Source organism: Muscardinus avellanarius (genome assembly GCF_963383645.1).
Source record: "Muscardinus avellanarius genome assembly, chromosome: 7".
NCBI classification, from domain to species: domain Eukaryota; kingdom Metazoa; phylum Chordata; class Mammalia; order Rodentia; family Gliridae; genus Muscardinus; species Muscardinus avellanarius.
In genome coordinates, this window is record NC_137793.1 from 88,917,507 (window position 1) to 88,939,615 (window position 22,109).

Below are 22,109 nucleotides of genomic sequence, written 5' to 3' on the forward strand. Positions count from 1 at the left end.
AGAAATATCCAGGCTCAACTAGAGTGCTGTGGTTAGTTGGTGATGTCTTCCGTGGCCTTTGGGAGAGAGATGGGGAGAAAGGCAGCACTTACACAGGGGATGAAGAGAAGGGTTGGTCACCACCTCACTCTTGGTTCAAGCTCTTTTATGGCTTCTCCATCTTCCTATAAAATAATAATGCCTAAAATAGAATCCTTGATTATTCCTCCTCCTCCTCCTCCCCCTCCTCCTCCTCCTCCTCCTCCTCCTCCTCCTCCTCCTCCTCCTCCTTCTTATTCTTGTACTGGGGATTGACCACAGGGATATTCTACCTCTGAGCCAGACTCTACAACCCTATTTATTTGTTTATTTATTGTACTAGGGATTGAACCCGGGGGCATTCTATCCCAGAGTTACACTCCTAGCCCTATTTTATTATTTTATTTATTATTTGTGTGTGTGTTACTGGGGATGGAACCCAGGGGCATTCTACCTCTAAGCTACAGCCCCAGCCCTATTTTCATTCTTTTATTTTGAAACAAGGTCTCACTGAAGACCTGTGCTTCTCCTGTCTCAGCCTCCCAAGAACTGGGATTACATATGTGCACCACCACGCCTGGCCTTATTTTTAAAATTTGAAGCCGGATCTTACCAAGTTGCGGAGAACCTCACTAAGTTGTTGAGGGCGGCCATGAACCTGCAATCCTCCGATCTCAGCCTCCCAAGTACTGGGATTATAGGCATGTGCCACCACACCGGGCTGGTCCTTGATCTTTGAGTCAAACCTAAGGGTTACTAGTGGAGGAAATGAAAGCATAAAGAAAAGGGGTATTCAGGCCCTCCAAAATGGGGGATGATGTGAGCACACAGCTCCAGACCACGAGACAATCATTCAGCAAACTCAATGCTTCTTATGGGTCAGGCACTGAGCGCTGCACTGGAGATACATAGACAAAAGAGGCTCAATCCAATCCATGCCCCCAGGATCAGAGAGCTAGCAAGGAGATAAACAAATGACAATTGGTGCCAATAGGGAGGCAAAAGGGCACCAGGCAGTACTTCCTCTGTCCAGCACTGTTGGCCTCAGCAGAGCTGAGAGATCATTCTAGAAGCTCAGCTGCAAAGGGCAGCGGCTGGCACAGCTTGTGTGGGGTGCCAAGGGCAGAGGGCAGGTGGAGGGTGGAGGGGGAGGCAGGCTCCGGTTTCTGGTGTTCCCTACTTTTTTGGAACACTCAGCCTTGTGGGTTCCAAGTATGCTTCAGTTCTTGCCCAAAGCCAGGTTTGGTTTCTCCCCTCCCTAGAGAGTCCTCTGGAGAGACCCTCTGCAGACCCGGATGCACACATCAATAGAGGCAGTGGCTGTTGCATTGAGATAATCATTGACACCATTTGGAGATTCAGGGGCTTCCTGAGAATTCCAAGCCTCAGCATAGAGGTCTAGCTCCCAGACCAGGATTTTTAAAAAGACAATGACCTCTTTGGGGTGTTTTTTTTCTCTCTGCTGGGGCAGGGGCACCCTACTTCCTGGGCTCAAGGTTGCCCTCACTCTCTGAAGTTTGAGATTCTGATTTTCGAAGAAGGAGCAAAGGCCTTCACCCTAGGAATGCTTGGCTGGACCGCAAAGGAGGGTCAAGACCCCTTTGGGGGCACAAACAGGCCTTGATGGTGCCAGCAGACATGCATGAGATGGAAAAACTTTTCTCAGTTGGGCCCCAGGATGCTGTGAAGCCAGGGAGGGGCTGTTGCCACCAACTCTCCCCCTGCCCTGGCAGCCCCAGCCTAACCCCCGCCTGGTACGTGAGTCATCGATGGGAAAATGAGACAGGGCAAGTCTCAGCCGAGCAACTGGGAGTCCACGAGGTGGGGTGGGGAGGCCGAGGGGGGAAGGGATGGGCTCCTTCTGGTCAGGGTGAACTGGGGTTGGGAGCTGAGGCTTTGGCAAGAGCGAGCCTGTTGCAATGGAGAGGAGTGTGAAGGGCCCCTGGGAGTCCACGGGCTGGAGCTGCAGCAGGAAGGAGTGAGGGTGGATCTGTGGGGCATGGTGGAAGCCATCTGGAAACCCAGGGCACCTGCATAGGGGCTATGGGCAGCTGTCACACCAGGGCCAGGACCCAAGGACCCTGGCCAGAATGTGCCGACTGGATGCCACGCTGCCCCGAGGCTGCCCAGAGAGCTCTGGCTTGGCCTCTTCTGGTCTCCGGCTCCATCTGTCCACCGAGGTTCACCAATGCCATCTGTCTAGAACACAATTCATTCTGCTGAAACCACCAGCGGCTTCCCCACTGCCATGGGGGAAAGCCAGGCTTCCTGACAGGAGCCTCTGTCTGTCTGTCTGTCTGTCTGTCTGTCTGTCTGTCTGTCTGTCTGTCTCTCCTCTGTCCCCACACTCTTCATGCCCCACACTCCAGCATGCAACTGTGTTCTAGGACCCGTGGAGACTTCCTGGTACTGTGAGGCCTTTGCGGCCCCCCCCCATACACCCCACCTGCCTTCCCTACACATTTTCATATTGTTGATTCTGTCCTCTGCCACATCACTACCTCTGAGAAGTCGTCCCTGACTACACCACCTAGAGGCCAGCCTGAGCAAGTGCTCCCTCCGTGAGGCTCCTCCTCCATTACACTGCGCTGCAATTGACGGCCTGTGCCACTAGGTTGGCTGGTTCTTAGATTTGTCGTTTGGACACTCCTGGTATCTTGGAGTATCTAGCACACAGTAGATTCCCTGCCTCCCTCCCACCTTCTCTTTTTCTTTCATTTTTATTGATATTGGAAATTAAACCCCGTTAGGGGTTACGTTAGGGGCATACTACTTCTGAGATACATCCCCAGCCCTTTTTTATTTGGAAATATAAAGTCTTGCTAAGCTGTTGAGGCTGTCTAGAACCTGCGATCCTCCTGTCTCAGACTCCCAAGTACTGGGATTATAGGCCTGTGCCACCATGCATGGCAAAATATTATTTAACTTTTTGTGTGCGCATATGTTTGTGTGGTACTGTGGATTGAACCCAGGGGAGTACTACTCCTGAGCTACAACCCTAGCCCTATTTTAGCTTTTGATTTTGAAACAGGCTCTCACTAAGTTTCAGAGGCTATTCTCAAACCTGTAATCCTCCTGTCTCAGCCTCCCAAGTACTGGGATTACAGGCGTGTGCCACCATGCCCCGCTACACAGATTCATAACAATAAAAATGGCAAATAGTATGTATGTTTACGCTGTGCCAGGCCTTGATCCAAGAGCTGCACAAATATGTACTGTGTTAAATCAGGTAACACTCCAACACCCTCGGAGGCAGGTCCTATTATTATGACTCCCATATTTTACATTAAGACAACGAGGGGCAGAAAAGAGAGAGCCACCTGTGAGCTGTGTAGTGGGCGAGTTTCACGGAGGTGAAAGGACCCTGGCATTGAAACAGGGTGGGGTCCAACAACAGGAGAGAGCTCAGAGAGGTGTGCGTGCGTGTGTGCGTGTGTGTGTGTTTGGGGGAGGGGAGGATCTTCACACACCCACAGGAGAAAGGCCTGGGGCAGAAATGGCCTGGAGAATGGATGGAAAGAGCATTGAGACTCTGGAGGAATGACTGGGGTTCCGGGATCAGAATGTTGCTCCTGTGTGGGTTTGAAATGCTGTGTCTCGGGGCTGAACCCCCCCTGGCCTGCAAGGACTAGGTTCCACAGCCGTAACTTCTGCATGGCAGCAGCTCTGGTCCCAGAGCCCTGGAGGGAACACTCATAACCTGCTTGGTGACCACCATCCTGGTTTGCCCAGGCTTCTCCAGGTTGAGTCCTGAAATTCCCACATCCTACAAAGCCCCTTTGTGCTGGACAAACTGGGGCAGTTAGTCACCATCCCCTGCCCCAGGGGTGAAAGCTCCAAATCTCCCCTCCTATTGCTCTCACCGGCCAGCTCCGCCCTGGCGCTTAGCCCGCTGAAGAGGCTAGAGCGGAGTCCCAGCCAGTGGGCCACAGTGCAACACCCGGGGCACCACCACCTCGCCTTGACCCAACACTGCCGTCCCAGAGAAGAGGCGCCGGCTGCAGGCGCTGGGAGGAAAGCCAGCCAGGTGTTCCTCAGAGCCTCTTTATCAGCTCTGGGGGCTTCTACTGGGGCCCAATCCAGTTCAACTCAACCTCAGTGCCTTGTTGAACACCTAGCATTTACCACACAGGTAGCAGATCCTGGCCTCATCGAGCCCCCAAGGTCACGGAGACAAAGAAGGCAGCTTGGGAAAGGTGCAGGCAGAGGCCAGAGGGCCAGAGGGATGGATGCAGGAGACATTTTAGTGGGTCCTCTGAAGGGAGGACAGGCTCTGGCTATGGTGGGGGGAGCATTCTAGGTGGATTAATTGCCTCTGCAAAGGTTCCAAGACCAGGAAAAGTGAGATGGGACAGGAGACACAAATAGGTTTTTACCAGAAGCTGGGGCATGACCACATAGCACAGAGGAGATGGGGCTGGGGGTTAAGCTTCTTTCTATAGGTAGTGGAGCCCATTCGTGAGCTCAGCTACACACATACACACACACACACCTCTGTATACACGCACATTCCTTTTTTTTTATTATAAAAAACATGTTCATCGAAGAAAAATGTCAAAGGACAAAATTATAATGAAGGAAACAAGTATCACTTTCACGTTCTTATCTTTTGGAAATCATCTTTGCATTTCCACCTACATTTATTTCTATGTAATATATAATTATTATATACAATATGCAATTACAGGGTCAGGTGTCATGGTGCATGCCTGTAATTCCAGTACTCAGGAGGCTGAGACAGAAGGATCACAATATTTTTTTTTTTTTTTTTTTTTTGCGGGTCTGGGGATGAAACCCAGGGGCATTCGACCTCTGAGCTACACCCCCTGCCCTATTTTATATTCTTTATTTTGAAACCAGGTCTCACTGAGTTGCAAAGGGCCTCACTAAGTAGCTGAGGCTGTCCGCGAACCGCTATCCTCTAGTCTTAGCCTCCCGAATGCTGGGATTACAAGCGTGTGCCACCACACCCAGCTAGGATCACAAATTTGAAACCTGTCTCAGCAACTTAACAAGACCCTTAGTAACTTAGCATGACTCTGTTAAAAAAAAAAAATGGCTGGGGATGTGGCTCAGAGGTAGAATCCCCCATTAACACACACACACACACACACACACACACACACACACACACACACCCCGCAATTGTATCTCAAGCATGAGGTCATGCTGTGTGTAATTCAATTATTATTATATCCTGGTTCTGTGTGTGTGTGTGTGTGTGTGTGTGTGTGTGTGTGTGTGTTACTGGGGACTGAATCCAGGGGCATTCTACCTCTAAGCAATACCCCTAGCTCTTTTTATTTTTTATTTTGAGTCAGAGTCTCACTAGATTGCTGAGAGTTTGCTGAGGCTGTCCTTGAACCTGCGATCCTCCTGTCTCACTCTCCCACGTACTGTGATTACAGGTGGGTGCCACCATGCTTGACTTATATCCTGGTTCTTAAGGTGTCAATATATTGTGATTATCAGGCCATGCCATTAACAAATTTTTTAAAGTGTCTGTATTAGCTTATTATATTTACTATTATTCTTTTGGCAACCCAGTCCTTTATTATTGAACACTGATGTGTTTTTGCTTTTTCTCTGTGGTATAGAAGGCAGAGATTACCATTTGTGCATTTGAATTTCTGGTTGTGGTCTCAGAATAATGACTGAGGTGTAATGTCCAGGTCCCCACTGGAGGGTGGACGGGAGGCGCTGACTGGGCTTTCAGGATGGAGGTTGCTCTGGTCTGTTGAGATGCAGAAGATAGGGCATCCAGTTAGCACTGAGGTAACGAGGGCTAGAAGAACAGTGGGGGGTGGAGAGGCAAATAGGAAGTGATGGGAAGATAGAGACTAGTGTGCAAAGCGCCCACTTCAGGGCAGGCGCTTGAGCACGGCGCCCACGTGGAGGTGTCCAGTAGCAGTGGAAAATGAATCGCTCTAATCGCAGCCCTGCATGAGAATCTTCACCTGTGACTTGGGCAAATTACTTGGCACCCCATTAAAATGGGGATGGTAATAGGCCTACTTCCCAGGATTCGTCAGAAGTAATTAAGAGAATGCCTGTAAAGTAGATAAAGCACACAGATAGTGCACATCAAATGTTTGTTTTTATAGTTATGTTAATAATCTTCCCAGCAACCTGGCTTTGCCTAATCCCCATCTAGAAAACTGTGTGTAATTAACAACGTAAATTAGTAACACTTAACTCAGTGCTTTTACCCAGTTCCAATCCCTAGCCTTCACAGAGTGTGGTCTACATGTCAGACTCCATGCTAGACTTACCTCCTTCAAGACAAGTACCCTGATCTTACAGAGGGTGAAGCCGATGCTCAGAGGAGTCCATTGTCTGAGATCCACAGCGGCTGGCAGTGGATCTGGGGTGGAGGGAGCTGGCTCCCCTCTCACCTGCCTTCCCGCTGTTTGAACTTCCTGGCTGGAATTGAGGATGGGGAGAGCAGCATGGCTCTATCAAGACTCCTTTGTCAGCAGACTGTGCTGCGTGGTTGCTCTCCTCTCCAGCATGGCTCACTGGGCTCTGTTCCAGTGGCTCAGGGACCTGCACACACACCAAGCCCCCCGGCCCCGGCCCCCTGCCAGGAAAAAGAGGGCCAAGTGTGCAATTTGTCTGACTTTACAAGACGTGTTGCCGACCAAGCCAGGAGGAGAAGGTGCAAGTTTGGCCCTGAGAAACCTTGGCTGACTCCCTGTTGTGAGGGAGGGTGCCTCTGCACTAATCAGGGGAGCACAGATACAAACCGAGCTCAGAAAGCTGCTCCCAAAAGCCAAGAGCGTCCATTAATGGTGCTGGACTGGGTGGTCGGGGTTGTGGTTTGGAGTTTTAAAGCTATATATGCAAAGGGAGGATTCAGGGCCCTCTGTGCTCATCCCACTTCCAAAATACATGCAGCCAACGAACATTTCTCACAGTCTGGGTGGTCTCCCATGTGGGTCCCACCTGCCTGGGATGGTGGATTTCTCCAGCTGATAAAAACACAGGCCACTCCCCGCAAGGCCTGTGGGGCCCCCTCCCTGTCCCTGGACTCTTTGTCATCACTGCTGTTTCTATCCAGGGCTGTGACTCAGAGATCCTTCAGATGTGACCTTCAGAGTGTAGTATCACAACAGCCCTGTGAGGGGACATTTCCTAATAGTTAAATACGATAAATCCAGAGCTCTGGGGAGTAAAGTCTCCTCCCCATGGTAAAACCAGGGTTCCCGATCCCACATTCAGTTTAGAATGGAAAAGATAAGTGTACCTATCCAGGGTCCTCTACAGTGAGCTAGAACATGCACGAGAGCCAGCTGGGAAGTCAGGAGGGGATGTCCCCAGCTCTTTTACCCTGGCTTCTATGGGGGCATTGGGGGCTTCTGTGCCAGTGCCCACTGTTAGGCTGAGATACTTTCAACAGAAAAGGCACTGGAAAGTCCAGAAGGTGCCTAGGAAGATGGAGGAGGATGAGGGCCCACCTTGCTTTGCATAATGTCTCCTGAGTTCCCCATCTAACACTGACTGGTCCCCTGGCTGCACAGTGGTGAGAGGGCCACTGGACCCCAGCAGCCACTGGAACTGACTTGCAGCCAGCTGATTAACTGTCCTCAACTGGACCATGCAGGGCAGCAGCGCTGGCGTTTTCTTACATGCTGTCTGCTGGATTCCCAGGCCAGCAGCTAGGTTGGGGTACGGTGCGCAGGTGCTCAGTAAAGACCTGCAGAAGAACGAATGTGCAGTTGTGCATGTGAGTCGGGTGCACGTGTGAGGTCCTGGGCTCACTGGCTCCCAGGCGAGTGCCTGCTGTGTGTGGGCGGACACGGGCTGGGCTGGGCTCCCAGAGCTCCTGATACACTTCAAACAAGTAGGGCCTGGAAGAAGTTAGGCCGGTACACAGTCGGGGGTGCACTGACGGTGCCCCTGAGTGCTCTCTGCGGGAATGCTGAGAGCCTGGAACCGGAGGCAGCACTTCTGGGTCCTCATTCAGGCCCCACGTTTCCCAGCTCTGTGACCCTGGGCATGCCCCTGCTTGCCGGCCCTCACTTTCCTGCTTATAAAACAAAGCAGTTGATCAGCAGTTGCCACGAATCCAGGGGGTGGGCAGAAGCTCCTGGATGCTGATAAAGCACAGACCCCTGGCCCTATTGACAACCTACTGAAGCTGAACCTCCAGAAATGGGCCAGGTATCTCTATTTCTAGGAAGTTCCCATAGTGATTCTGAAGTTGCCAGACCAAAGGAATGCTGCTCAGTGACCTCTGAGAGTTGGTGGCAAGTGTAAAGAGCTCAGGGTACAGGTCCCTGGGATTTAGGGCCCAGGTGCTCGGTGAAGATTTATTGGATGGAACCTTCTGAATGTTTCTCTCTCTCTCTCTCTCTCTCTCTCTCTCTCTCTCTCTCTCTCTCTCTCTCTCACACACACACACACACACACACACACACACACACACACACACACACACTGCAAGCTCACATACATACATTCACTCAGCCTCTGTGCCAGGGTCCTGGGGCGCGCCATCTGGCAACAAAGGCAGTCTCCTTCCTCCATTTCCTGTGTTTTCTTGACTGTAGCTTGTCTTTTGTGGTTGTCTTTGTCAGATCCTGCCAGTAGCCAAGAATTCCCTGCAGAAAGGGCCCCCCCATCCTGGGGCAACTGGACTCTGGCCACATTCTTACTGGTTTAGACTTCCGTTTTCAATGCGTTTAGACTAGGAACTATAATTCTCTCTCCTTCCAGGAATACTACCTACATAAGGTCAAGAATAAAACACAAAGCAGCCGGGCGTGGTGATACACACCTATAATCCCAGAACTTGGGAGGCTGAGACGGGAAGATCACAGGTTGGAGGCTAGCTTCACCAATTTATCGAGGTTCCCCAGAGACGTAGTGAGACTCTCTTTCAAAGTAAAAAATTAAATAGGGTTTGGGAGTTTATCTTGGAGGCAGAATGCCTCTGGGTTCAACTTCTAGTTCTAAAAACAAACAAACAAACAGGCAGACAGACAAACTTTATATAGGAGAGCATGAAGTAAAAATCAGATTGAATGCCAGGCATGGTGGCACACTTGTAATCCCAGCGCTTGGGAGGCTGAGACAGGAGGATCGCACAGGTTTGAAGCCAGCCTCAGCTACTGAGTGAGGCTCTCAGCAATTTAGTGAGACCCTGTTTCCAAATAAAGTATAAAATAGTTCTGGGAGCATAGCCCGGAGGTAGAAAAGCCCCTGAGTTCCACCCCCAGTACCACCAAAAAAAGCAGGTTGAGTTCCTTGGGCCAGCTTGCATGGCAACCCTTTCTGCTCTGGCTCCCGCAGGACCTCCCTGCTCTCCATCCCTGCCTTTACCCGACCGACCCATCCTAGGTGCTCCTTTGAGACCCAGTCTAAAGTCATGGTGACAGACTCTAATGTGGCTCCGCCCTCTGATGAGCCCTGTTTCCTGGAATCACGCTTTGTCCAACTCCCTCCCTTGGGAGCAGACGGGCCTAGCGACTGGCTCCCAGCACATGGGATGGGGGCCGCTTTTGCAGTGAGGCCTCACAGAACTGTGATTTTCGTCTTGCTCATCCTGACTCTCCCCCGTGCTAAATTTTTATCCTATTTTATTTGTAGTGCTAGAGATGTCTTACTTGTTTTGATGAGGCAGACACCACAGTGGGAAGGCCCGCTTGACAAGGAACAGAGGGTGGCCTCCAGCCAACAGCCCACGAGAAAACAAGCCCGCTGCGTGGGTTTGCAGATTCCTCCCCATCTGAGGGAAGATCCCACTCCTGGCAGATGCCTTCACTGTGGCTTGGTGAGAGACCCTGAGGCAGAGAACCCAGTCATACCGTGCCTGGATTCCTGACCATAAAAATTATGAGGCCATAAATGTGTGTTTTGTTTTTGTTTTTGTTTTTGTTTTTGTTTTTGTTTTTGTTTTTGTTTTTGTGGGTCTGGGGATGAAACCCAGAGGCATTCGACCTCTGAGCTACAGCCCTTGCCCTATTTTTTATTCTTTTTATTTTGAAACAAGGTCTCACTGAGTTGCAGAGGGCCTCACTAAGTAGCTGAAGCTGTCCGCGAACTGCGATCCTCCAGTCTCAGCCTCCCGAATGCTGGGATTACAAGCATGTGCCACCACGCCTGGCTAATGTGTGTTGTTTTAAGCCACTAGGTTTGTGACAGTTGGTTACATAGCAATAGGTAACTAATACAGACACCTTCTCCAGGAAGCCTTCCAGGGTTCTTTTCTCACTCCAGTCCTGGCCCACTGCCCCATCCTTGTCCTTCACACAGTCAAATTGACTGGTTTTCTCTAGGAAGGGACCACATTATACTATTTTTTTTTTTTGGTAATATTAGAGATTGAACTCAGGAATGTTCTAACTCTGAGCTATTCCTCAGCCCTTTTCATTTTGAAGCAGAGTCTTGCTAAATTGCTGAGGCTGACCTGGAAGCTGCGATCCTCCTGTCTCAGCCTCCCAGTACTAGGATTATAGGCGTGTGCCACCGCATCTGTCTCTCTTCGCCTTTTGTCTTCAAAACAGCTGTGCCCCTTGGTTCACTGGCAAGGTGCCCTGTGGCTCGCGGGCACAGCACTGCTAATCCCTGCTTCTGAGGTCGTGTCTCCAACTCTTCTCTCTGCAGTCTTCTTGTGCCTCCCTCTTGTAAGGGTGTGTGTGATGGAATTTAGGTCACCTGCTCATCCACAGAATCGCATCGAGATCTTTCATGGAATCCCAGCCACAAAGCCTTTGCCACATGAGGGAACTTTCAGAGGATACAAGGATTAGAATATGGACATTTTAGGTCCATTATTAAGCAGTTCCAAAGGGCATGCCCAGCAGAAGGGAAACCGAAGCACAAGGCATCAGGACATCACATTTTCTTCTGGAAATCAAAGCCTGGAGTTTGAACTCTCAGCCCCACCTTCCTGCCACTAACTGCTGTCCCCAAATGAAGTGAGGCTCAGGACAGACAGGGCCAGCTTTGACTCTGCCCATCTCCTGTGTCCCCTGGCTCCTCTTCCTGCCCCCTCCCCTCTGCTGGCGCCGGCGTAGGAGGCCCTGGCTGCATGACAGGGAGTCTGGCCTCCGAGCAAGGACTCTTCTTTCCCTTTTCTCCAGAAGCATCTTTCCCCAGCCCAGGCTGGGTAGCCCCACAGTGCAGGAGGCTGTAAATCCCTGCCCGCCCACGGAAACAGCTGGGTCCCAGGCACAGCCTGTGTACTTAACCCCTTCCAGGCCTGCGGACCCCTCCCTGGGCTGAGCTAGAAAGGGGTGGGATTGCCTTGGGCCGAAGCAGGGGTTTAACCTATACATGTGATGCTGGAAGGTGGCCCTAGTATCGTTTATCAGAGGACTTTAGACTGCTCATCTTGCCAGCAGCCAGGAAGGGCTGGGCTGGTTGACCCCAGTGGCTGGCAAGGGCCACGGGAGGAAGGGTGTTGCCTGAGGCACATGAGGCTCCTCTTCGGTCATCACTAGCATCCAAAAGGCCTTTGTTCAGAACCAGACTATACCAGGCTCTGGGGTGAGTGCTGGACCAGCTGGAAATACAGCACACACCAGCCACAGGGAAGGGTTGCTGACAGCTTGCTGTTTACCTAGCTCTCTTCTCACCAGGCTGTAAGTTGACGAGGGAGCAGGGAACTTGTTTATCTCTGGCACATAATAAGTTCTCTATGAATGATACAGGGGGTGCCGGAAATTGCCAGCTCTTCAAAATTATTTTTTTCTTTCCATCTTTTTCTATCTCTCTCGCTTTTGCTCTCTGGTGCTGGGGATCAAACCCAGAAACATTTATCTCTGAGCTACATTCCCTTCCTATTTATTTTTATTTTGGAATAGGGGTCTTGGTAGGTTGATGAGAGTCTCACTACTTGTTGAGGCTGTTCCTGAACCTGGAATGTTCCTGTTTCAGCCTCCCAAGTCCTTGGATTACAGATGTGCATTATCATATCTGGCTTTATTTTTTATTTTGAAACAGGGTCTTGCTAAATTGCCTAAGTTTCGATCTGTGAATCTGTGATTCTCCTATCTCAGCCTCCCAAGTACTGGGATTACAGGCATGTGCCATCCTGCCTGTAATCCTGACATCAGATCCATCTGGGAAAGTTAATACTGATTTGAAAGGTGTGAAAATGTTCGGTAAAGTTAGGACATTATTTTTAAAATCTCTAAGAAACTAGAAGAAGTCATTTGTATTTCTGAGTGGGTAGGGAGGCTACCATTATCGTGAACATGTGGCCTGGTAATAGGTTTCCAAGGCCACTATTTTATCTGATCTTTCCCATCCTTAGACTATAGATGATCCCTTCTCCCTTTGTGGATAAAGAAATAAAAAAATCCAGAGAAGTTCAGAAACTTGCTCAAATTCACACAATAGTTCAGGGCATGGTGGTGCACTCCTGCAACCCCAGAATTTGGGAGGCTGAGACAGGAGGGCCCCAGACTTGAGACCTGCCTCAGCAACCTAGTGAGACCCTGTTTTAAAATCAAAATTAAGAAGGGCTGGAGGTTTAGTTCAGAGGTAGAATGGCCTGAGTTCAGTCTCCAGTACTTTAAAAAAAAAAAAAAAGGAAAAATAAAAGAAACCGCATGGTTGTGTGACACAGGAGTGGGGATGGGAGGGAGCCCAGGTGAGCCGCAAGAAGGTGGTGAAGGTGCCCTAGAAGAAGCAGGGCCATCGGGAAGCAAAAAGAACATTGGAATACCATGTCCAGAGTGAAGGGAGCTCTCCTCCAGTCCCTGTCCTGGGGACTTAAGGTAGTAGCTGGACAATAATATCATCTTAAGGAATGCAGACTGTGGTTTAGCACTGCCAGGTGCATGGTATAAATTACTGAGCAGTTTGTCCAGTAAGGACGGCAAGGGAACAGGGATGGAATGATGGAATGGAAGTTCTGAACACAGGGTGGGCAGAGGCTCCTTGATTAGCGACAGCAACCACGCTGGCTCAGAAGGCACAGAACAAATTCTAGTGAGTGCTGGGCTATGGTGGGTGGGAGGGAGGTATCAAGACGCAGTCACAGTGCTCTAAGAGATGGCTCCGTGTGAGCCTGGTGGGCTTGGCAGGGCCCTGGTGGGTCACGATCTGCTACAGAAAGACAATAGCCCCAGAGAGCCTTCTCAGGACAGGGCAGACGGTGCCAGGCTGCCCAGCAGGACAAGGGGCCCTTGTGCAGGCCTCAGCCTCAGATCCTGCCCCACCCTCCTTGGCCTTGGAGGGGATGGTCGGAAGTGCAGATCGCAGAGCGCCTGGTGGGAGGGAGACTGGAAGCTCATGCGCTGCGGGGCCAGGGCTATGGCTGGGGTTACCTGGAGGTCTCTAGGGTTGGGCTGGGCTGTAGGTTCTGGGTTTCTGGAGCCTGGAAGAGGCAGGCTTCTGGTGGAGCTGGAGGAGTGGTCTCCTTTGGGCAGTACAGAACAGAGACCTTGAGGTTTTCAGACTATTCTTATTTGATTTGCAGAACAACCAATGGGGTATGAATGCAAAGCAGGATTACCCCCATTTTGCAGATAAGAAAATGGAGATTCAAAGAGATGGAGCCTTTCCCAGGGAGTAAATGCTGGGGTGGGATGGCAGGTGGGCTGGGAGAAGTTTTCTTTCCATGGGTCCAGGAGATCTGAAGGCCTCCACAGAGCAGGGTGCAGGGTGCTGCTGGGGGTGAGGGTCAGGGTGCTATTAGCCAGCTCTCCAGCACAGCCCTCCTCCCGGCATTCCTCCGTCTGCACCCTCTTCCTCTGCCTCTCCTGCCCCTTCCGGGGTGAGCCCCTGGGAGCCCCGGCCAAGCCTGCAACATTCCAGGGAGGGAGGCACAGGGGCCCAGCCGGCAGCACAGATCACAGATCGACTCAGCTTTTCCTTGACATTCCACACACCCTGGGCGTTTGGCAGGAGGCCGGAATGCGCTCCATCGGAACAATTTGTCTTTCATGGTGAATTTGCATCAATCACCCCATTGTTCCTTTTCATTTTCCTGGACCACTCTAGCTGGCTCAGGGCTCCAGAGACGTGTGTATTGGGGAAGAGAGGACATGGGGTGTGTCAGTGGAGGTGCGCCCCCTGGTGGCCAAAGCTGCAAACTCCCACCCAGGTGCCCAGTTAAGCTGCTTTTTCCCCCCCTGTACTGGGGATTGAACGGAGGGGCATTCTACTTCAGAGCTACACCCCCAGCCTTATTTCTTATTCTTTATTTTGAAACAGGGTGAGGGTTATACTGCTACTGGCTGCAAGCTAATGTTAAAGAATCAATAGTCTATATTAAACAAGGCATCTTAAAGCAGAACTATACATCGTACAAGGACTGATTCGTTGATTAAAAAGATTGTGATTAGAGGCTTCCCCCTGTACTTCCTCTAGGAGAGGTGGGTCAGTGTTTGTCAGCTGGGTGTTCAGGGTGACATTATAGACTGTAGCTACTGCAGATAGCAACAGTCACCCGTACTTATTTTCCCAGTGTTTCTCTAAGGTTTGAATACATCCAGGGCAGCCTTGGAGGTGTTACTGCAGCCTTTACTGTCTCATGATGTATGCGCTCATCTGTCCATTTCCTCATGAAGGTCTCGGGGCCCCCCACAGGCCTGGAGGCGGGATCCCCAAAGGTGCACACAAAAATATACATCAGCAGCCCAGGCTTCCCTGCTCTGCCTGGAGCGTTTACTGTGAACACTTTGTTTATCCGTTTTCACACAAAGGCGGCAGCGCTCCAAGGGCTCACAGGACTCTTTTCACTGACGAGACCTCACTGGACCCTCACAGCAGTAGGGTGGCGGCGGGATCCCATTTTACAGATAAGGCTGAAGTTCACAGAGGTTAAGTAGCCCGCCCAAGGTCACCCAGTGTGTTGGCAGCAGAGTCAGAAAGCTTCAAAATCCACCGCCTTCCTACCTCGGGGCTCTTCTCTGTCAAAACAAAAACATTCTGGGGGAGGCAAGATCTCCTTACGGCCACGTAGGTGTGAATGAGCACATTGAGGTCCCCAAGGAAACTGGCTGAGAGCAGTTGAGCAGTAAAGATCTCAGCACCCACTCCTTGGCCTCAGCCTCTGCCTGAGGCGGGGGCTCAGGCAGCAGCCCTGAGTCACCCTGACTCCTCCCACCTCCCTCAGTCTGCAGTGCAGTGGGCCACCTGCCTCATCCTTAAGGCTGTCACCTTCCTAAAACTCAGGTGTGATCATCCTGCATCCTCGAAGATCAGTCACAGCTTGCCTTTACCACAGGACGGGTCCACGCTGTGGGTCCACGCTGTTACCTGGTATTCAGAGCCTCCCACTGGCTTCAGCCTCCCTGCCAGCTTCCTAAGCTCTGGCCCCACAGGCACTCTCCCACCACACCTGCGCTGTCTTTCCTCCAAACTTGTGCTCATAAAGGTCCCTCTGCCTCTTCCTACTCTCCGCCAGCTCCAGGCGCTGTAAGAGGATTCCATGAACTGGGCAGCTTAAGCCTCGACCTTTTATTCCCACAGTTCTGGAGCTGGGGAGTCCAAGGTCAGGATGCAGGTGGATCCTGTGTCTGGTGAGGGCTCTCTTTCTGGTTTGCTGACAGCTGCTTCCTTCTTGTATCCTCACAGGGTCAAGAGAAAAAGTCATCTTTCTCGGGTTACTTCTCCTAAGGGTATCAATCCCATTCATGAGGCTTCTACTCTCAAGACCTGACATCTCCCCAAAGTCTCATCTCCTCATACCATGCTAGTGGGGGGTTAGGATGTCAGTGTGTCAATTTTGCCTTTCCCCACACCCCCCTATGTCCTGGAGTCAGAGGAGCGCAAGACAGGTGTGGGCAGACCACACGTCATTGTCCAACACCCGACCCACCCGGCCCTGCTTTTCTTGCTTTGTGGCAGACACCCTAACTTTCGCTTCCCTTAGAAAGCCAAGGCCTCTGGGATATGGATGCCTTAATCTCCTGATTACCTCAAGTGCCCCTTCCTCTATCCACATCTCTCTTCCCTCCTGCCTGTGTTTCTTTTCCTCTTGAAGTCAAGCTGGCCACTGGTACTTTTTTCTTTCTATTTAATCTTTTTATTGTGACAAATATATATATTACATATTTATTTATTTACAAATAAATATATACATAATTTTACCATATTTGCCACATTTAAGTGCACAGTTCAGTGGCATTAAGTACCTTCACATTGTTGTATAAACATCATCACCATCCAGCCACAGGACTTTTTCATCTGGCCAAACTGAAACTGCATCATGCCGGGCGTGGTGGCACACGCCTGTAATCCCAGCATTCGGGAGGCTGACACAGGAAGATCGCAGTTCACAGCCAGCCTCAGCTGCTTAGTGAGGCCCTCTGCAACTCAGTGAGACCCTGTTTCAAAATAAAGAATAAAAAATAGGGCTGGAGGTGTAGCTTAGAGGTAGAATGCCCCTGGGTTCCATCCCCACTACCATAAAAATAAATAAATAAATAAATAAATAAATAAATAAATAAATAAATAAATAAATAAAAACAGCCGAGCGTGGTGGCACATGCTTGTAATCCCCGCGCTTGGGAGGCGGAGACAGGAGGATGGTGCAGGTTCGAAGCCAGCCATGCTGGCTTAAGAGACCCTGTTTCCAAAAATAAAATAGGTCTGAGAGTGTAGCCCGGAGGTAGAAGGGCTTCCAGGAACCCCAGTACCACCAAAATAAACTAACAAATAAATAAAACAAAAATAAATACATAAATAAAAACAAATAAAAATAAATTGTACCCATTAAACAGCAGCTTCTATCCCTCATTCCCAGTCCCTGGCAACCTTCCTTCTACTTTCTGTCTTAAGGAACCTTATATAAGAGAATTTCTTGCGTGTGTGACTGGTTTATGTCGTTCAGTACAATGTTCTCAAGGTTCCCATGTTGCAGCACGTGTCCTAATTTCCTTCCTTTTAAAGATGGAACAATAAGGATCTGGTGGCGCAAGCTTGTAATCCCAGTACTTGGGAGGCTGAGACAGGAGGATCCAGGTTCGCAACTAGCCTCAGCTACTTAGTGAGGCCCTCCCCATCTTAGACCCTGTTTCAAAATTAAAAAATAAAAAATAGGGCTGGGGGTATAGCTCGGAGGTAGAATGTCCCTGGGTTCAATCCTTAGTTCTAAAAAAGAAAAAATAAGGATGGAACAATAAGCCAAGTATGGTGGCACACACCCATACATCTCATTACTTGGGAGGCTGAGATGTGAGAATCACAGGTTTAAGACCAGCTTCAACAACTCAGTGAAACCCTCAGCAACTTAGTGAAATGCTGTTTTAAATAAAAAATAAAATATGGCAGGAGGTATAGCTCTGAGGCAGAACACCTGGGTTCATTCTCAGCATCCCCACCCCACGCACAGGTGGTACAGGACTCCGTTATATATCTCGGCTACATTTTGTTTATCTCTTCATCTGCTGATAGATACTTGGGCTGCTTTCACTTTTTTTTGTGTGTGTGGTACTGGGGTTCCTGGAAGCCCTTCTACCTCTGGGCTACACTCCCAGACCTATTTTTATTTTTGGAAACAGGGTCTCTTAGGCCAGTGCGGCTGGCTTCGAACCTGTGCGATCCTCCTGTCACCGCCTCCCAAGCGCGGGGATTACAAGCGTGCGCCACCACGCCCGGCTGCTTTCACTTTTTAACTGTTGTGAATAATGCTGCTCTGATCATCAGTGTACAAATAACTCTTCCGGATCCTATTTTCAAATCTTTGCGGAGTACACCCAGCAGTGAAGTGCCTGGGCCACATGGTAATTCTATTTTTATCCTCCTGAGGACCCCTTTTTCCTGTTTTCCACGGTGGCTATCCCATTTCATATTCCTACCATCAGCGCGTAAGGGCTCCAATTTCTCCACATCCTTGTCAACACGTTATTTCTTGTGAATTTGATTGTAGCCATGTTAATCAGTGTGAGGTCGCATGTGGTTTCAATTTACCTGTCCCTAATAATTAACACAATGGAGCATCTTTGTGGCCACTGGTGTATCCTCTCTGGAGAAATGTCTGCTCACGTCCCTTGACCGTGCTGAAGGCTGTCCTCCTAGTCATCTCTCACAGCTTTCCTCTCTGCTAACAATATTGCTGTTGCCTTAACTTAGGTCCTCCTCCATAACTACCTTTTATTTTTTAAAATGTATCTATCTATTTGTTGTGCAGTGCTAGAGATCGAACCTAGGGCTTCCTGTCCTTTCTAAAATTCATGTCTGACAGTGTCCTCTGGATCCTAGTCCTTTGACAGACCCACTGAAATGCTTGAAGTCCTAGATCTCTGGGCACCTGTCCTCCTCCATAACTACCTTTTATTTTTTAAAATGTATCTATCTATTTGTTGTGCAGTGCTAGAGATCGAACCTAGGGCTTCCTGTCCTTTCTAAAATTCATGTCTGACAGTGTCCTCTGGATCCTAGTCCTTTGACAGACCCACTGAAATGCTTGAAGTCCTAGATCTCTGGCACCTGGCAGGAAGACTAGGTTTCATAATTTGTCATCACCCCTCTGTCACCTCCCAGCGTCCTCCCCTTCTGCCTGTCCTTAGACTAGTCGTTCACACCCTAGTAAGGGCAAGCTACTAAGAGTCTCTCTGCACCTCATGCTGCCTCGTGCCACAGTGCCCACTGGTCAGCTTGTTCCTGGAGTTTGCAATGCCCTTTCTCCTTGGTTGCTGAATGAACTCCTATGCTTTCTACAAAACCTAGCTTGTGGGTATGCTCTGTGAAGCTGAGTCCCTCCTGGGAAAATTCACCTCTTTCTTGCTTTTCTTTTCTTTTCTTTTTTTTTGGCAGTACTCTAGATTTAACCCCGGAGGGTGCTACTACTGGGCTACACCCCCAGGCTTTTTTATTTTTTAATTTTGAGACAGGGTCTAAGTTGCCAGGCTGTCCTTGAACTTGTGGTCCTCCTGCCTCAGCCTCTTGAGTAGCTGGGATTATCTGTGTGTATCCATCACTTCCTTCTTAATACTACAATAAAACATGTATGTTATTGCATGCATTACCAATGTTTAGGGAATTTTGTGTGTATTCATGTGGACGGCAAAACAAGAGAAGTAGACTTGGCTTCCATCTGGATTTTAGTTTGCATCATGAAGAATTCACATAATCGAGGTGTGGGGAAGCAAACAGGGAGGGTATAGGAAGTGTATTTAAATCCAGGCTGAATTGCTGATTTTGAGGTCATTGCAATGGGAGATGGAGGGGTTGGTGAGAGACCATATCATTTCCTCACAGGCTGTGAAACTCTTGACTTCACAAGTCGCCCTGAGAACACACATATACTTAAGCAGTGGAAACGGAAGCCGTGATTTTCTTCTGAATCTTATCCCCAGCCAGGAATTTTCTTCAGACCTCAGCCTCCCAGAGGACGACCCGTCCACACCTTCCTGGATTCACACCGCCCTCTAGTGTCAGCGACCTGTACCTGGCCCTTTCTCCGCTCTTCTGTGGGCTCCATCTTCCTCCCTGGGGCCCCCGGCATTCAGGTGTCCTCTCCTGGGATGATAAGGGGTCTCTAGGACCTTGGAGACAGCTGTGCAGATAATGCTGGTTCACCACCACCATGTGTGTCCTTGAATGGGTACAGAGGAACTTTGTGATCCTGAAATGGAGATGTGTAAAAGCTTCTGATTTCTAAAATGATGTCTGGGAATATTTATGGATTTCAAAAGTTTCAGAGAGCCTAGTTCTGGTGGTGCATGCCTGTAATCCCAGTATTTTGGGAAGCTGAGACAGGAGGGTCACAGGTTCGAAGTCAGCCTCAGCAATTTTATTGTTATTGTTGTTGTTGTTGTTGTTATTATTATTATTATTACTATTAGGTATTGGGAATTGAACCCAGAGACATTCTACCTCTGAGCTACACCCCCATTCCCTTTTAAAAAGTTTTTATATTGAAACAGGGTCTTGCTAAGTTGCTGAGGCTGGTGTCAAACCTGTGATCCTCCTGTCTCAGCCTCCCAATTACTGGGATTACAGATGTGAGCCACCATGCCTGGCATCAGCCTTAGCAATTTAGCAAGACCGTTAGCATTAGCGAGATCCTGTTTTATTTTTTTTTTAAGGGTTGGGCATGTGTCTTGGAAGTAGAACACTGCTGGTTTCAAACACAAGAGAAAATGTTTTCAAAGAAAGTTCTATCCTCGCTCCCCAAAGTTCAAAACCACATAGCCAGTTAAATCCTCCAGAGAACTCCTGTGCTGGTCTTAAGGAAGACCTCATTATAGGAAAGATTAACAAAATTTCCCTTTTTTATTGTGTTAGGGATTGAATCCAGGGCCACTCTGCCTCTGAGCTACACCTCAGCCCTATTTGATTTTTTATTTTCAAACAAGCTCTCACTATTGCAGAGGGCCTCACTAAGTTGCTGAGGCTGGCCTTGAACCTACAACCCTCCTGTTTCGGCCTCCCAAGTACTGTGCCATCATGCCTGGCTAAGATCAACATTTTCAAAGAAGCAAGGTTGGCATTATGGTACCCGCGTTACAAATGCTTCTCTCAGAGCTGTCTTTGCTGCCGTCTAAACTTCAGCCCTAGAATTAGTGCAAATAACTTCATTGTGAACAAGGAATGTGTGCAGGGAAGGTTGAGGGGACCCTGGATAAGGGATCAAGATTGGGAATACTTCTGATTGTCACCTGGGTGTAGGGGGAGGGGAGAGTTTGGAATAGGGGGACTGTTCATATAAGGTCAGCCACTCTGAAGTCTTTACACCCAAATTAGTGATCCACACATGTCCTGTCTGTCTGTCTATCTGTTTCTGTTTCTCTCTCTCTCTCTCTCTCTCTCTCTCTCTCTCTCTCTCTCTCTCTCTCTCTCTCTCTCTCTCTCTCTCTCACACACACACACACACACACACACACACACACACACACACACACACACACACACACACACACACACACACGGTGCTCCCTCTAGTGGCATGAAAGAGAACTTCATTTCTTTCTCAGGAATAGAGAGGCAGCTCCAGAGAAAAAGTTTGTCAACGCCGGCTTGGCCTGTAGAAAGGACGCACATATACAGAAGAACCCTAAGAAAAATCATAGCTCCATCATCAGTCTGTTTCATTTGATTCTGTATGTATATTCTCTTAGACCACAAAATCCTTAGAGCTCATTGGCAATGGCCAATCCTACTCTTAGATTAAATTTTTTTTTTTTTAATTGCTGGATGCGGTGGCGCATGCTTATAATCCCAGCACTTGGGAGGCTAGACAGGAGGATTGCTGGTTCAAGACCAGCATCGGCTACTTAGTGAGGCCCTACACAAGTCAGTGAGACCCTGTTTTAAAATAAAAAGTAAAAAGTGGGCTGGGGGTGTAGCTCAATGGTAGAAAGCCTCTGGGTTTAATCCCTAGTACCGCAAAAAATAAATAAATAAATAAATAAATAAAAATAAAAATAAAAAAATATATATTGATTTCTGTTGCTAGCTGCTACTGGACAGGATTAAAAATTATACTTTATTTTGTAGATGATAATGCAAATCAGGATAACAATAATAATCTGCTCAAAACAAAGAATAGTGGAATGTTCTCAAACTTTTTGGATGCAGGACACTTTTATACTCTCTATTGAGGATCCTGAAGACCTTCTATCTAATTCAGTTAAGCCTATCAATATTTTTGATGCTTTAAATTAAAACTTAGAAATTGAAAAAATATTAATTAATTCATTTAATGTCTATTTCCCATGTTAAATATTTTATTATAAATATCTTATAAATGATATAAATAAATACAAATACAATAAAATATTTATTATAAATAAGATATTTTGTGATAAAAATCACAAAACAAAAATAAATAGCAAGAAAAGTGGCATTGTTTTACTTTTTTTTTTTTTTTTGGGTGCTGGGGATTGAGCCTGGAGGCATTCTCCCTTCAAGCTTCACCCCCAGCCCAATTTTACTTTTTATTTTGAAGCAGGATCTCACTAACGGCCTAAGTTGCTGAGGCTGGCCTTAAACCTGAAATCCTCTTGTTTTAGGCTCCCAAGTACTGGGATTACAGGTATGCAACACGGTGCCTGGCTTGTTTTACGTTTTTACAAATCCTGTTAATATTGGGCCTGATAGAAGAGAGCTGGATTCTCATATCTGCTTCCACATGGATCTGTTTTACTATTTCCATTAAAATACAAAATCATCCAGCCTTACACAGA